Source organism: Pteropus alecto, unplaced genomic scaffold (assembly GCF_000325575.1).
Source record: "Pteropus alecto unplaced genomic scaffold, ASM32557v1 scaffold113, whole genome shotgun sequence".
NCBI classification, from domain to species: Eukaryota; Metazoa; Chordata; class Mammalia; order Chiroptera; family Pteropodidae; genus Pteropus; species Pteropus alecto.
The window spans coordinates 6848343-6863614 of record NW_006433949.1 but is presented as its reverse complement, the minus strand read 5'-3'; the positions used below and the strand labels follow the sequence as shown (position 1 = coordinate 6863614).

Below are 15272 nucleotides of genomic sequence, written 5' to 3'. Positions count from 1 at the left end.
TTGCTTTGAAAGCAATACTGTTGGTCCTGGCCCACACTCTCCCATACTGCTCCACACCAGGAAGAGTGTGCCCCTCCTTGCAAGCTCAGGCTCCTTGTGGGCCAGGTGCTGTTGGCCAGGTGTGGCCAGGCCTGCCTCCACCCTCCACCCCTACCCACCCCCTCCCCAACTGGGACCTGCACAAGCATCCAGGCATCCAGTACTCTGAGAACAGAGAGACCCTGAGTTCCCACTGGGACACCCGCAAGGCTGTATCACAGCGCTTGCCCCAGGCTCACCCCCTGGTCCCCATGTGCCCATGCATCCCTCCCACCCCTGCTGCCTGGCCTCCCCCAGGGCAGAATTTTCTCTAAATCTGCTTGGAGGAACACCTGATGGCCACCACACCACCCATCCCAGTCCAAGGCCAGTCTGCACACTAATAATTAACATGTAGTGTCAGCAGAACATAAATATCATAAAATAAGAAATGCATTGTTTACATAGCCACTCTAGCTTTTCTTTAGTTTAGCCTTAGCAAGATATATCTTTTTCCATCCTTTACTTTTTAACCTATCTCTGGGATTCTTGTAGTTAGCACATAGTTAGGTCTTGCTTTTTTCTTCATCTAACAATTTGCCTTTTAATTTGGTATTTACATGTAATTCGTAATAACGTTTAATGTTTTTATTGGTATGGTTGGGTTTAAATCTACCAAGTTGCTATTTGTTTTCTATTTATTCCACTTGTTTTTTCCTTTTTCCTCTCATTTTTTCTTCTTTCTTTGGAGTAATTATTTTTACGATTTCATTTTATTGCCTTTATCAGCTTCTTGGCCGTACTACTTCATTTGTTATGTGTGTGATTGCTTTGGGGATTATAGCATACATCTTCAATTTATCCCAGTCTACCTTCAAGTGATATTATACTTCACAACAATATATTCCCATTTTCCCCTTCTTGGCCTTTGTGCTATTGCTCGTCATATTATACTTTTATATGAATTATAAACCTCACAATAAACCATTATTTTTGCTTTAATGTTCAATTATATTGTTAAAATATCTTATAGTAAAAAGTCTTTTATATTTGCCTACATATTTAGCAATTTCATTCTTTGGTGTCATTCCAATTTTCCGTCTAGTATTATTTTCCTCCTGCCTGGAGGAATTCCTTTAACATTTCTTATAGTAGTGACCTGCTAATGATTAATTCACTCAGCTTTTGAATGTCTAAAAAAGTCTTTATTTTGCCTTTAAAAAAAACAGTTTTATTGCAGTATAATTGACATAAAAACCAAGTAGTCATTTAAAGTGTATAATTTGACAAGGTTTAACGTTTGTTAGTGTATTGATAACCCATGAAACCATCACCTCAGTCAAGATAGCGAACATATCCATTGTCCCCAAAAGTTTCCTCATGCCTCTTTGTAAACCCTCCCTCCTGCCTACCTTTATTAATCTTTTTGTATATTCTAGAATTTTACATAAATGGGATCATTGAGTTCATTTTTTTGCTGTTGCTTGGATTCTTTCACTGTAATTATTTTGAGATTCATCCATGTTGTCTCATGTATCAACATGGTTCCTTTTTATTGCTGAGTATCACCTTTTTTGTGTGTGGTAGAATACACATGTCACAAAATTTACCATTTTAATTATATTTAAGCATATAATTCAATAGCATTAAGTATGTTGCATAATTATCAATACGATCTATGTCCAGAACTTTTTCATCATCTTCAGATCTTTTCTTCTGTATTAGATAATCACAGTTAATCCCATCCACTGTGTTTTTCATTTCATACTTTTTTTTTTTATCATTAGCAGTTTGATTTGGGTTTTTTTATTATCCAACATGTCTCTCCTTATCATACTCATTTTTTTCTCTAGCATCCCGAGCATATGGATATATAATAGTTATTTTAATGTACTAGTCTACTAATTCTAGCATCTGTGTCATTTCTGGGTCTGTTTTTATTGATTGCTTTTTCTCCTTATATGGTCATATTTTCTGGCGTTTTTATTTTATTTATTCGTTTTTTATTTATTTATTCATTCATTTTGTTATACCTAGTAAATTTAGATTAGATACCAGATGTTATGAATTTTACATTATTGGGTGCTAGGTTTTGGGGGGCATTCCTTTAAATATTTTTAGTCTTTTTTCTGGGATACTATTAGTACATATGGAAACAGTTTGATCCTTTTGAGGCTTGCACTTAAGCTGTCTGTCTTGGGTGGATTCAGAACAGCCATTATTGTAGTCCTTATTAGGCACCATTGCTGAGGATTCCATTCAGTGCTTTTTGAGCTAGGAGGTCTTTCCACCATGGCAGATGTGTACTCAGGAGCCCCTCACACATGTGTGCCGAGCAGTACTCAGCTGTGTACTCAACTGGGACTCCCTGCTCATCTCCACAGAGCTCTTTCTGTGCTACTTTCTCCTCCAGTATGGTGCCATGGTTTCTTGCTGCCTTGGCCTCACTGAACACTGAATTCTCTCTTCTCAACTCAAGGAGATCCCTGGGCTTTGTTTGGTTTTTTTCTCCCACTGTTTCAGTCTGGAAACTACTAAGCAGCCTTCTGGGGCATACGTAGGGCTTAATTTGTTTCCCTGTTCTGAGGAATCACAGATTCCTCACTGTTTGCACAATGATGAAATCAGTCTTTTGTTGCCTGTTGTCCAGTGACTTAAACTATTATTTCATATATTTTGTCTGATTTTCTAAGCCATTGCTTATGTAGCATGGTGAATCCATCCTTTGGTGGAAGCAAAATTGCTGAACTGCTGATTTTACATTAATTTTTAATTACGTGTTGATTATTTGGAAGGCGCAAGTCCATAGGAACTACCGTAAGCAGTATAAAGTGCCACTGCCACTTTAATAAGTTTTCTGTGTTAGTGTGGAACCAGCCTGTCCCTGTACTTTGGAAATATTTTCAGGTTGTAATGATGTAAAGCATAGATAAGTTTTATTTCTTCCATCAACCAAATGCCAGAGAGAGCTTTTTATGCCAGATGGGGTCAGTGGAATGAAAAAGAAATATTAAATTCAAAATATTGAGTCCTCAGTTCCACACCTTCCCCATGTTAAACATCCTCTTATTTTATTATTATTGTTATTTTTACAAATACCACCAAGTTCCTTAATCTGCCCGCAGCTCCAACATGCAATAGCCAAAACCTCATTGCTGGTTTTATCTCTCCATCTTAATTTCTTATACCTACTGATCCTCAGGCCACCTTTCACTCCCTCCTGATAGTCACTATTATGGTAATCTATGCCTTACCTAGCCAGTTTTTCCTCAGTATTTTTTATCGCCCTCCCCCCGCCCCCATCCCTGAACATGGAAGAGCATTGACAGCTTCATTATTCTGTTTCTGACCCTGCGAGAAGGAAGCAGGGAGAAGGCCTGTGAGACAGTGTTTATAAAGCCTACAGCAGTGTACAGTAATGTCCTAGGCTATCACACTCACTGACTTATCCAGAGCAACATCCAGTCCTGCAAGCTCCGTTCAAGGTAAGTGCCCTGGATGCACGTAAAATTTTTTATCTTTTATACTGTATTTTCACTGTGCCTTTTCTATGCTACACAAATATGTACCATTGTGTTACAATTACCTGCAGTATTCAGTACAGTAACATGTCATACAGGTTTGTAGCCTAGGAGCAATAGGCTGTATCATACAGCCTAGGTGTGTAGTAGGCTAGACCATCTAGGTTTGTGTAAGTGCATTCTATGATGCTTATGCAATGACGAAATCAGCTAATGATGCATTTCTCAATGTATTCTTGTAATTAAGCGATGCATGACAATTTATGGCATCAGGTCTCACTTGCATGCCATATAGTGACAGTTAACTTGGAGATGAACTGAGTCTCACATTTATGTTCTGGTTCCCAGCGAGAGTGCATTTCTATCCACGTGGGACAGGCCAGTGTCCAGATCGGCAATGCCTGCTGGGAATTGTACTGCCTTGAACGGAATTCAGCGCCCGATGGGCAAATGCCAAGTGACAAAACCATTGGCGGTGGGGACGACTCATTCCATACATTCTTCAGCGAGACTAGGGCTGGCAAGCATGTGCCAAGAGCAGTGTTTGTGGACCTGGAGCCCACCGTGGTCGGTAGGTATTCGGGCCTGAGGGCGGCTTTTCAGGGATGGTAGAAGATCCTCGCCAAATCCTCAAGTGTGCTCCTTCGAATCCCTCTGCAGAAAGGAAGAACGGACACATGGGTATGTCCGTGACCATGTTAGGTGAGAAACTGAAAGGTAGTGCTTGAAATGTGGGGCTCAATTCCTGATTTAGGAAACCCTCACATGCAGAAAAATAAGCTGCTTTGCCAGCAGTAAGATGGGCCGGTGACAGATTTATTTGTGACTGCCTCAGCCCCAGGCAGGTGGTCTTACAGACCCTGCCTGCGGGGTGCCGGGCGACGTCCCATCTTAATGCTGTGCAGGACAATCTTGACCTGCATCTCAGATATAGGACGGTAAGTAGAGAACATTCGCTGGGTTCCTCCAAGTTAGATGCCTGAGGTAGTTTCCAAGGAGAGCTCCAAAGAGAGTACTTGTCACTGGCCACCCAGGAGATGACAGAATGTCACTTTACAGTCTGGGAGACCCAGCCACACAGCATGCTCTGATGAGACTGCCCGGCAAAAGTCACGCTGATGTGGTGACTGTCTAGTATGCAAACGTTTTTTCTTTAATTATACCCTTTGGGTGTGAAAGAAGTATGTACATGTAGAATTGCCTGTGTGCAGGGGTGAGAGCTCGGCTCCCTTTTTTGGGAATAGGTCAGGCTGGTATTTGAGTTGTTTACCTCCCTAGAGCCATAGAGTGCAGTAGTGATCTGTGTGTTAACATAGAGATGCTCTCTGGCGCTGTTGACCTACAAGGAACAGTATGTGCTCTAGGTCCCTGAATCTCTCCATGCTGGTGAGTTAACAATCATCCTTAAAGACCTGCGGCACACGTGTCCTTGTCCTCATTGTAGATGAAGTGCGCACAGGGACCTACAGGCAGCTCTTCCATCCGGAGCAGCTGATCACCGGAAAGGAAGACGCAGCCAATAATTACGCCAGAGGCCATTACACCATCGGCAAGGAGATTGTCAACCTGGTCCTGGACCAGATCCGCAAACTGCTAAGAAGAGCACTGGGAAGGCTTCCTGTTGACATTGTCCTGGGTGAGAGAGTAGGCCTTGGACTGAGACCAGGAGGTCATTTTGGCAAAACCCAGGCCAGAATCGTGACTCCATCATCTTCCTTTCTGACGGGGCTGCAAGTGCATCCATACATCTTAATGTCTGCTGTGCCTCACCTCAAAGTGTAATGAATGTTCATTGGGGACAATTTGAATCCGTGTACTCTGTGGAGGCAAGGAGAAGCGACTGCGGCCCGTTGGAGGTTGGCGGTGTGGCATATGCAGGCATTACTCACAGTCTCTGCTTTCCCTCAGGCAGATCTGTGCACGGGGCTGCAGGGCTTCCTCATCTTCCACAGCTTCGAGGGTGGCACCGGCTCTGGGTTTGCATCTCTGCTCATGGAGTGGCTCTCGGTGGACTACGGCAAGAAATCCAAGCTCAAATTTGCCATTTATCCAGCCCCCCAGGTGTCCACGACTCCATCTTGACCACTTGTATGACCTTGGAACATTTGGACTGTGCCTACATGGTGGACAATGAGCCCATCTATGACATATGTCGGCACAACCTGGACATCGAGCGTCCCACGTACACCAACCTCAATCGTCCGATTGGGCAGATCGTGTCCTCCATCACGGCTTCCCTGCGCTTTGACGGGGCCCTGAACGTGGACTTGATGGAATTCCAGACCCACCTGGTCTCGTACCCCGGCATCCACTTCTCCTGGCCACCTATGCCCTGGTCATCTCTGCTGAGAAGGCCTACCACGAGCAGCTGTCCGTGGCCGAGATCACCAATGTCTGCTTCGAGCCGGCCAATCAGATGGTCAAGTGTGACCCTCGCCACGGCAAGTACATGGCCTGCTGCATGTTGTACAGGGGGGACGTGGTTCTGAAAGATGTCAACGCGGCCATCGCCACCAGCAAGACCAAGCGCACCATCTAGTTTGTGGATTGGTGCCCGACAGGATTTAAGGTAGGGCTGCATGATAGTGAGTGGTTTAACTTTCAGCATTCAGTAGACCTTGCGATAGAATGCTGCCCTTGTGGAGAACACCCCCGTTCCATGGCCACTAGACTCTTGGTGTCATCATAAATGATTGTACCAGTAAGTGGTAATTTAATCCATGGTGTCTTGTAACTTCCTTTCTGAGTCATCACACTATTTATCTGTGGTGAGAAAATTTTTTAACAGAACAGGAAATTTTCTGAAGGATCTTTGTTCCCTTTTTGGTGGCGAAATTAGCAGGAAACATTGGTTGGCCTTAGAAATATTTTTTCTTAGAATAGGAATTTTCTCAGTATTTTGGTACTTCGTATTTGGATTTGAAATTGTGTTCCTATTGCTGTCACTAACTCCTACTTGATTCCATAGTATGTAGAAAGTAAACCGAATTTAAAAGTCTTGTGAAGGGTTTGGTTTGAAGCAAAACGATCATGAATCTTTTTGTGAAGAAATATGGCAACATCTTTCTTCCTCTCTTGGTAAGCCTAGAAATTCTGGCCTGAGTTTGCCTCAGACCCCCAGTTTGTACCACCCTTCCATTTGACACAGGATCGAAACCTTGTTATGTTTCAGCTTTGTCCTGTTGATGACCAAATCCCGTCCTGTTGATTACTTTCTCCCTGGGATCTGTGCTTCCCTCAGCCTTGCTTTTCATGCTGCCCTTGCTGGCTCAGATGCTCACTGCTTCTGGTGGGCCTGCTGCCCTGGGTTCTTAACTAGGACTTCCTATGAGTTCTCTTCCTCTAGTTCAGAGGTCAGCATGGTTGGTTGATGAGTTGCCTGATTTTGCAAAGTTTTACATTAACACAGCTACACACCCATTCAGTGGCTTATTGTGGCTGCTTTTGTGCTACGAAGACATAATTGAGTGGCTGTGACAGGTTGCATGGCACACCCAGCCTAGAATATGTACTGTTTCACCCTTTATAGGCAATGTTTGCTGACGCCAGATCTAGCTGACCCTGTATTCTGCTGCCAAACCTCTGCCCGTCACCCTTGGTTATGAAGCCTGAAATGCTCTCCCCTTGGTCCACCCCTGAATGTCAACCCCTCCCCACTATTTATCACACACACAGACCACCTGCTGTTGCAGTGGTAGCAGAAGTCCTAGGACCTCTGGCAGTGTACCTGTCACTCTGCAACGCACACACTGACTGGTGGGAAAGCAGGGGGTATGATCCCTTGCAATACCACCATGGTTGTGTACTACGTGGAAAAAGCTTCTGCTACAGAGATCAGCTCCCCTTGTTGAAGCCTGTGGAGAAAGTAACATACGAAGAATCCGGAGCAGTGTCCTTCAGAAGGAAGACAGTTCTGTCATATGGGTGACTATCACATGTCACAGTTGCTGGGATACAGCTCTTCAGGCGGTTTGAAACCAAGCCAGAGTGACTGGCTCTGGCCGTGTCTTTCCTTGTCTAGAAACCAGCACCCTGCTTTCTTGGCACAGAGACTGCAGGGTGAACCACGCCTTCTCCTAAGTCGCCAGAGAGCACCCACATGCCTTCCGTTTCTGGGAAAGCAGCCATCATTTCTGAGTTTGACAGAATCTTCACATAGTGCTCTTCCTCTTCTCTGGCAGGTAGGTATCAAGTACCAGCTCCCCACCATCGTCCCTGGGGGAGACCTGGCCAAGGTGCAGCGGGCCGTGTACATGCTGAGCATCACCACCGCCACTGCCAAGGCCTGTGCCTGCTTGGACCGTAAGTTCGATCTCATGTATGCAAAGCGAGCCTTTGTGCACTGGTACGTGGGGGAGGGCATGGAGAAAGGTTATAAAGAGGTAGGCGTGGATTTTGTGGAAGCAGAGGCCGAAGAAGGGGAAGAATACTGAATGGAAGAGTGCAGTTGGTGAGCATACTTCTCTTCTGCTCTCTCTGGCCACACCTCAGCTGGTTTCAAGTTGTTTGTCATTAAAGTTACTATATCAAACCTGTCTGCTGTGGTGCTCAGCTGGGACACAGTCGTCTGCCCACAGGACTGGATAGGACCTCAAAGCTGCCAGACCTACATGGGAGGCTGGTCTTGGCTACATGATGCTGGGCTACTGAGGTGGGTGCAGTACCACCCACATCTTTAAGGAGCCACTGCTTACATGACAGGACCTGGGGCGTGGGCAAGTCAATAGTTCCAATCTAAGGTTCCAAAGCATAAAGATTTACTAAATTCTAGGAAAACTGAGTTAGGATTTTCCATTGAATTTGCCATTTTTCAGTCTTCTCCATTGTTGGGACATGTGGACTGAAGTATAAAAGCTTAGAACTGGAGTTTTAAAATCTAAGGTCCGTAGATTTCGATCTAAAAAGCTTAGAACTGGAGTTTTAAAATCTAAGGTCCATGGAAGGGGGCTGTTCACAGAATCCCTAAAACTGCTAGTCAAATGTGTAAGGTGCAGACATTTTGGGGGAAAAGGGTTTTATTGGATTCTGCACTGGCATTCATGCCTCAGAGATTAGAAACTCTGAACAATTCATCTCTGTCCTCACTGTCGGTGGTGGCTTAAGTTTGCCCTTGTGCTCAAACAGCTGCCCCCACTGCACCTGAGCAGCCCGGGAATGACCTTGATAAAAAACGTTGGTCCTTTCACTTCAAGCGAAACGTACTGAAATCTGTTAATAAAAGACCTAGTAATACAAATATTTTCTCTGACTTGAAAATGAAGTCCAGAAGGGAGGTCCAGAAGGGTGAAGTCCCTGGTTTAAGTCACTTGGTTAGTTCGGTTGTAACATAACCGGGACCAGATTTCAAATAATTCTAAATCTTTGTGCCTTAATATATTCAAAAGGTGATAGAAAACATCTTGAATGGACCCTCAGTTTTTCAAAAAGATTTATTACCAACTGGAGGAAACAGCATGTAGCCTCTGGTAGGAGGCTGGTGGAGCTCACGGCAGGCCAGCGTGACAAGCCTCTACCTGGTTCAGGTACTGCTCCGGGTGGGGCTCCTCCCTGGCCCACCCGCCTTGGGCAGCCTGGTAGCACTGGGCTGTCGGGGCATCCTCTGGCTTGATCCTTCCCGGCTGCTGCGCTCTGCCAGGGCTGGGCCTCCACCAAGAGCAGTGCTGCCTTTGTTTCTCCCTGAGCAGACAGAGCACAATCATTAGGAACCTGGGCAGACTCCACAATCTCAGTGCATCACTGTATTTGTATTCCCTGAGCAACATTTACATCTAATATGTTTCTATCACAGTCCTTTCAACTGGGGACCCTCTGCCAGCCCAGGGTCCTGAGGCTCAGGACTGCCCGGAGATGGCATATGCAAGGTAAGTCCATGGCAAAGTGCAGGAGGCCCTCAAGGGTATCCTAGGATGGAAATAACACAAGGAGCAAGAGGGGAAAGTTCTGATGGTCAATTTAGGGGAAGGGAAGGGAAGCTTGTTGACTCCTGCCCTGGAAAGCACATGTAGTCAGCTACAACTGCTAGCAGTGCAGCAGGGCTCACGATCAATGTGGCTGCTGTCTCACTGTCCCCTCAGGCACTCTCTTCCTCTCCGGATTGACCCCATTTGAACTGATCAAACTGATGACACAGGAAGCACACGAGTCATCGACAGATGAAGTCAGGCTTTGGCTTCGAATCTTGGAAGCTCTCATGCATTTTCCCACCTACTCAGTATTCTGCAGATATGCAGTGGTCAAGCCTCTTGCCCTCAGGTTCACTCCCAGACCCCATGGTTGGGCTCCAGTAGAGAGTTGACTGCTTGAGGCGTGTCCTGACTACCAGATAGTCACACTTGGATGGAGACCACTGGTCTATTCCTTGATTTGTAATTTGCTTAATTTAGTCTCTTTTTTGTGAAGATAGCCGGGAAGACCTGTGACCATGCCTGGGCTGCAGCTTTATTTTAATGGAGTGGCTTCCCTGGGTTCAGAGTGTTGACAGCATCAATAAGACTGAGAGGACTCCCCCACCCCCAGGGGACAAACCATACTGGTGGAACGGGCTGGTCTACTGACTTGCAGTCCCTCCCCTTTGGATCTACCTCAGCCAGGGTCTGCCCTTGATCCCCAGCCTCCATGCAGTTCATAGTCAAACAGCCTGTGACAAGTTCTTGGAGAAAAGACAACAGAGTTTCTTAGGGGCCTGTTAAGTCATCTGTTTCACTATTTGTTACCTTGAGCAAACGGAAGCATCTGCATTTAAGGCTCTGCAGACCCTGACTCCTCTAGGACACCAGACTCACTTTCCATGCTCTCTAAATACTGACAATAAATCCTCCCCAGCACTCCTGCAGGACAGTCCTTCTTAAGAGAATTTCTGGAGAGCTCTTCCTCGGAGAGCTCTTCCTCAGAGAGCAGGGTCCTTGCTGGCCGGTATGGTGGGGAGGGTTACAGTGATGCCACAGCTGGAACTCTGACAGTTTAGGTTTCCCTGGCCTGGCCTTCCCACCTTCCTGGTCTTCACACTCAAGTGTCTGCATGCACTTGATCACACAGAGACATAGTAAGAGGTTACCGAGTGCCGAGGGAGAGCAGACCGGAGCCTGTGGTGGGGTGACGCTGGGCCAACTCAGCCTGCTAGTGCCTCACAAAAAACAGACACGAAGAGAACTGTCATCTACATTTCCTTTGTACAAATGCCAATATTCTTGTCCCCACTGACTGGTCGGTGGGCAAGGATCCCTATGAGTACATGGGCTCCACCACCCCGCATCTCCCAACATACAAGTGCCCTCCTGAGGCCATAGCACCTCACCAGGTCATGCCAAGCAGAATTATGTCTTCTGTAGCATCTGGCCTAAACCTGGGTCCCTAGGTGCCCCACGATCTCTTGACAAGGAGCATTTCTTAAAGGACTTGGAAAGACAGACCAGGCACAGCTCACCACCAGTAAGTGGCAGAGCGGGTCTCAGAGGTGGACCCGACTTTGAAGTCAGCTTTCCTTCAGCCTGCCGCACATGTGAGTTTCCCCTTCCCCTCGGTGTAATGACCAGGGCCCTTCTGGAAACTCAAAGATGCAAGGAAAGAAGAAAGGGTAAATAATGTTTCTCTTTAAATCTAACAAGGACCATAAACCCTGAAAACAGATACCAATGTGACTTTGAGCCATAGAATGTATTATGAAAACCATCTAACGATGAAAGACCATTTATCCAGCCCTGTGTGACTCGTGGAACCCTCAGGAATCACGTGGGTTTAGTGGGAAGATCCCTTCAGGCCTCCTCGTATTACACGTGGAGATGGAGGAGGATGGTCCGCAGGGCCTACAATGGAAAGACCTGCTACGTCCAGGCTGGCTCTGGCTCAGGCTCAGTCACACAGGGGACCCAGCACTGGACTCTCTGGAGCTGGACACATGGAATGGAGAATGGGGCTGAGCCAAGAACGACCACGGGCTGGGGAGAGATGGGGTGGGGATGTGCTCGGCTCCTGAGGCAGATAACAAAGACAAATAATCACTGAATGTTGAAAATAGTGGTCAGGCTTATTGTCTTCAAAAGTCAGTGCTCCTCCTACCCCCAAAACTAGTTTGTGCCCGCTCAGAGTTTTGTGACTGCCTAATGAAGCAAACCCCCAAATCACACCAGCCTGCTGCCTTGTGACTCGGGGAGTCCCTGATGCTGGGGAGCCGGCCAGACCTGGTGGGACCGCTCTGCCTGCAGAGCTGGTCAGGGACAAGGATTTATAAAAAGTCCCAGTAGGAGTTGCTGCTTCCATCCCTTCCTGCTGCTCCTTAAGAGTGAGCTTTCTCCTTCGTGGTGCGGGCGCCCCCTCGTGGCAGATTGGGCCAACGGGGCCACCAAGGCAATATCATAGTGCTATTATGGTGACTGTACAGTGAATACATGCTGTGCGAGGAAGGAAAAGAAAGCACTACAGCCCTGCTCCAGGAGTGCAGGCAGCACAGAGCACCCCTCTGTCTTCAAGGCCACCGGCCATTGCTGGAGAGCCGCCAAAAGGTCTGCACCCGCCAGCCAGTAGGGCTGCCGCCTCTGGCTGGGCACACAGTAGGGGCTTAATCAGTCCTTCCAGAACACAAACAAACAACATCAAAGACCTACATGCCACACGGACGTGCACACATGCACTTTTAACCCTTAACTTAGCCTATGCTTCTTGGGAGGTGTCCTCCCCTCAAGGACGTGTCCATGACCCCTCCCTGCAGCAGACACAGCCTTGAGGATGTTGTTTCAGAAACAGCGTTATTGTGAATGTTCTGGAGCAGTGCTGTCCAATAGAAATATGATGCAAGCCACGTGTGTAATTTAAAATTTTCCAGTAGCCACGTTTAAAAAGTAAAACTAAAAAATTAATTTAAATAATGTTTTAATTAACCAAAAATATCCAATATGTTATTTCAACATGTACTCGATATAAAAGTTATTCATGAGGTGTTACATTCCTTTCTGGGCCAATTCTTCAGCATCTGGGCCTGTGGTGTGTACTTATGGCTGCAGCGAGTCTCAAGGACACCAGCCCCAGGGCCATGGCTCCCATACTAGACAGCACAGCTCTACCTGAGCTCACAGCTCCCACACGCCAAACTTTACCTTACACAATCTAGAGGGGCATCTTTTTAAAACTTCGTTTCCCTAGACTTCAACAGAGAACACTCGACTGAATTGAAATTTTCCTCAGTGACTCCACCCCCTCCCTGTGACAAGCATTACCCCTCTGTGCTTTTGGGGTCTTGTTTCTCTTTCTTCTGCTAAGAGACAGAAATGAGTCTATGGGAAACCTAAGGCCGTTAGCTCCAACAGCCCCAAATCCCTATCATCATCCTGGGCCACCACTGTTCCCACAGCTGGATCACTCTGACAGCTCCATTTTCTCTACTCCATATCCAGCTATTAATGAGGTGGCTGGAAGGTCTGAATGAACAGATGCTGCAACATGTGGCCTCAGAGATCTATCTGTCTTGTCTGGTGGCCTCTGCCTCTTGGCTGCAGCACACTCCTGGCATGGCCCCTCATCTGCCCTGCTCCTCTCCAACTCCTCCCCATCAACCATCTCCCCAGGCTGCCATCTACCCACACCGTGCATCTGCCCAGGACTTCTGTGTCCTTGTGTCCTGGCTGCTAGTCACCCAGCCTGGTAGGACCCAAAGCCTGAGCACTGAAGGAGAAAACTATCCCGTGGGGTCTAGCCCTGCATTCCTGTCCCCATCATCCTCAGAGCCCCCTCTGATCTTCCCGATCCCTCTATGCCAGTGCTCCCAGCACCATGCCCATGGCACACCTCGTGACTTCTGCCCTCCTCTCCTCCCCAGCCCCAGCTCAGGCCTGGCTTCCACCAATGGCCTAGATACATGCCATGCATCTCTACCTCACCTTTTCTCTCGGCCCCCTCCTAACCACCCCACCTCCCAGGGCTGACTCTGCGGCTGGCACAGAGGGCCCTGACCGCCAGCCTCCTTAACCCCTGCTGTTCCAGTTGCTATCTCTGTCACTGTCAGTTATCTAGCTATCTCCCTCACTGGACCAAGAGCGTGTTCATCTTGCAGCCCCAGTATGCCCCCGGCACTGAAAGCTGGCCTGGCACCTGGAGTCACTGAGTGAACAGTACCACCCTCTCAAGGGAGGAGGCCTCTGTTCCCAGTTTCTCCCTCCCTCTGGAAACTCACCCATCAATTCCTCAGCTCAGCTTTGTAATCCACCCACCCCTACCCTGACCTTCCCCCTCCCTAGCCTGTACTCCAGGCGGCCTCTGGAATGGTGAGGTTGGGGATATGGAGAGGGGTGTGTAGAAGGACGAAACAAGAGCACCTGTGGGATCTCAGGCCCTCACAGACCTCTGGCACTGGGCCCCAAGCCTCACCACACCTGGCAATGCCTGGAAGGTACCACCAGCTCAAGAAACAGACAGGAAAGTGGAATCAGGGTTTTATCCTGCAGGCTGCCCACCTGGGCATTTGACAGCTTCCAAGAAGCCAAGGTGTTTCTCACAAGGCTTTGCTCTCCATAGCACGCCACATGCCTCTTCCCTGCCCCTCGGCTTGCTGTCCTCTAGGGCAGGGGCACCTTTATAGAGAGCAAATCTCACCCAGAAGAGTTAGCCTTTGGGGGGGTTAGGGGTATTGGTCTTATTCCAGAAGTACTGCAGGTTGTCTCTTAAACCATGAAATCACGTCCTTGATCTCTAAGCTGTGTGGCAGAGATGGTCCACAGGGTCCTGTCCATGCAGCTTGAAGCTGCTCTGGCTTTCTGTGACCACAGCAGTTTCCTTGGAAACAAGAGAACGCACCAACCCCCAGAGATAAACCAATAAATGCAACCTGCAAAAGGAGAGAACAGGCAGCAAGAGAACCGGAGGGAACCGGGGGGCCCTGGAGAAAGAGGCGAGTGCGTGGCAGCTGGGCCGTGGTGCAGAACCGGAGAGGCCGCAGGCCGTGGGGCCGAGGAAAAGGAGGGCCTTGCAGGGGGGCTACAGTTCTTGGCAGAGAGAAAGGAGGCCTCTGCAGGTCAGAGAGAGACACAAAGAGAGCAGACGGAGCTTGGGTCAGTGAGGTGTCCCAGAGCCTCTCAGGACAGGGGGTGCAAGTGCCCAGGGCCCTGGCACTCCCACCCACAGGGGCTGGCCTGCACTTCACCCCAATATCAGCTGCTTCTCAAGATGTCTGTGAGTGCCTGAGTGGTCTGGCCAAGGAGTCAGCCCAGGAGGTTCTGCTGCATCTCAAAGGGTTTCTGACAGCCATTAGGAGGAGTGACGCACAGGGCGCTCTGCCATAACATCCTCATCACCAGCACCTGTTCACCCGTCACGACTCTCGAGAGTGAGGAGGCCCCTCAAGCCTGAGCCCGGTGCTCTCCCGCTCAAGCTGCTGCACCCTGAGTGTCTAGGGCAGCCAGGGCTGCCACACTGACTCCCCAGCCACAATCTAAGGAGGGAAGCTCAGCTGGCCAGACTCCTGGGCAGGCTCTAGGCCTAAGTGGGGTACAGGCAAGGGGGTTGCAGTAAGGTCTCTGCCTGCCCACTCCCTAAACACTTCCTTTCCCTGGAGACTGTATATGCCATGAGAACAGGAACCAAAGCAGTCTTGTTCCTTTGTTTGTGGAATGAAGGCGTGAGTGATGAGGTGGAAAGAAGCTGGAACAGCAAATGTCCAAGATGAGGCCTAGCCTGCTTGGACCACGCTGGGGTACCCATTCTGCTTCTGCCTGATCTACAGGTGCTCTCTCAAGTCTAGCTTCGAAG

At 48.1% G+C, this 15272-nt stretch overlaps 1 pseudogene; it reads left to right on the top strand.

The window, feature by feature from the left end:
- The first annotated feature begins 3974 nt into the window (after nucleotides 1–3974).
- Nucleotides 3975–8377, top strand: LOC102896257 (annotated as a pseudogene).
- The last annotated feature ends 6895 nt before the right edge of the window (nucleotides 8378–15272 follow it).